The sequence below is a fragment of the Malurus melanocephalus genome, unplaced genomic scaffold (assembly GCF_030028575.1).
Source record: "Malurus melanocephalus ecotype Western Australia unplaced genomic scaffold, MMel_1.1 scaffold_1571, whole genome shotgun sequence".
Classification (NCBI taxonomy): domain Eukaryota; kingdom Metazoa; phylum Chordata; class Aves; order Passeriformes; family Maluridae; genus Malurus; species Malurus melanocephalus.
The window spans coordinates 14,687-16,668 of record NW_026624803.1 but is presented as its reverse complement, the minus strand read 5'-3'; the positions used below and the strand labels follow the sequence as shown (position 1 = coordinate 16,668).

The following is a 1,982-nucleotide window of genomic DNA, read 5'->3' as shown; positions in this document are numbered from 1 at the left end:
CTGGGCAAGGGTTAGGGAACAAAAATCCATGGAATTATGGGATGGTCTGGGCTGGAGGGACCTGAATCCCATCCAGTTCCAACCCCCGGGGCAGGGATGTCCCACTGTCCCAATGTCCAGCCTGGCCTTGGGCACTGCCAGGGATCCATGGACAGCCACACCTGCTCTGGGAATTCCATCCCAGCCCCTCCCCACCCTCCCAGCCAGGAATTCCTTCCCAATTTCCCACCTAACCCCACTCTCCGGCAGCTCGAAACCATTCCCTGTGTCCTGTCCTGTCCCTCCACCCCTTGGGAACATTCCCTCTCTGTTTCCTTCAGGTCCTGGAAGGTCACACTTGGGTCACCCCCAGTGTCTCCTCTGGGCTGACCAACCCCACAATTTTTTTTCAGCCAGGACTCATCCCTGCCTTGGTGATGAGCCCAGAAGCAGCTCGGCCTCTCTCACCACATTTCATGGACACACCTCCCGCTAGAATTGCTTTTCCAGGATTTTTCTGTTGCTGACTCAGCGCTCCTCGGCCCCTCCTGGGGTCATTCTGGAGGTCATTCCTGCATTAACTCCTTCCAGAGTGGGAAATGCACCTGGAAGGGGCTCCCTGAAGGAACCAGAGCGCTCAGCCCGGCAGGAGGATGAGCAAAGCTGATATAATTCCCATTTTTCCAGCCTGAGAGCTGGTTTGGGAGGGAGTTTTATGGGACACCAGCCATGGAGCCAGCTCTGGACGTGGGGATTTTGGGGGGATCTGGCTGGAAAGAGYTGGGATTTATCCCCCTGGTCTTGCTGCAGCTGCAGCCCAGGGAAGGTCGGAAATCAGGGAGCAAAGCCCAGGAAATGCTCTGATTTCCAGAGTGGGGTGGATTTGAGCAGGGAATAATCCCAGAGCCAGGAATGAAGCCCCCTCCATACCAAATCCTGTCTCACAGCTTCCACCATCCCAAATCCTCCCAATTCCCCACCCTTTTATCCCCTGGGAAAAGAACTCTGAACTCCCCAAGGCTGCTTGGAGCTGGGAGATGGGAGATGGGCTCTCCTTTCTCTTTATTCCTGTTTTTTCTGATCATTTCATTCTCACCCCAGGGTGTGAAATTTCGGGTTCAGGACCCCCAAAAACAACCTGGGCTCACTTCCTGCATGATTTTCCTGAAGTTTTTTCTCCTCTGGCTCTGATTTATCACAGGAGCGGCACAGATTGAGAGATTTAGTGGGGAAATGCCAAACAAAATCAGGGATTGGGATAAAAGCTGAACATCGAGAAGGTAGGGGAAGCCCCGAAGGTCCCTGGGGGATAATTAATYAGAGGAGGCTGTTAATGACTGTAATTAGGTTAAAAATGCTGTTTTGGGAAGAGGAATTAGGGTGGGAACGATTTCAGGGAGTTGACGTGAAGATTCCTCCAGCTTTCCTGGGAAAGGGGTTATGGAACCCTCAGATGGTTTAAATCAGTGGGAAARTCCCTCTCCCAGTGGCAAAACTCTGACAAAACCCATGGAAAAGGGGTTTAATCCAGTCAGAAAATCCCAGGAATGAGCCCTTCCCTCTCCCAGCAGCAAAACTCATGGATAAAGGGACTGAGATTCCCCTAAATCTGTTTTCCTGGTCCTGTGCTTCTCCCACAGGGAAGGAGGGATTTGGAAGGGCTGTTTGTCCCTCTCTTCTCCAGATGAAGAATTGGAATTCTCCCGATTGGAATTCTCAATTCCAATCTCCCGATTGGAATTCTCATTTTTCATGGAAATATTGGAACAGGCAGCGCTGGCAGTGGGGTGGGGGAGATTCCCAGTGCAGCACCAAACTCCCAGAATTTGCACCAATTTAACCCAAAATCCTTGGGATCCTCCCCGCAGGCTCCACGCTTCCAAAGCTCATCCAGGATKGGATTTTTAAGGAAGAGGAATCTTYCCAATCACTGCTGGAGCTGCTGAGTGGGTCCGACTCGAGGAGCTGCTCCCAAAATCCTTGAACATCAGGCAGCTCATGAT

General features: G+C 51.9%; 1 protein-coding gene across 1 annotated transcript in view; it reads right to left on the bottom strand.

The window, feature by feature from the left end:
- The window catches only part of LOC130587136 (acid-sensing ion channel 2-like), a gene marked incomplete at both ends in the record, with an annotated part of 11,494 nt that overhangs the window by 8,493 nt on the left and 1,019 nt on the right, over positions 1–1,982 (bottom strand). The gene's annotated exons all lie outside the window — the stretch shown is intronic.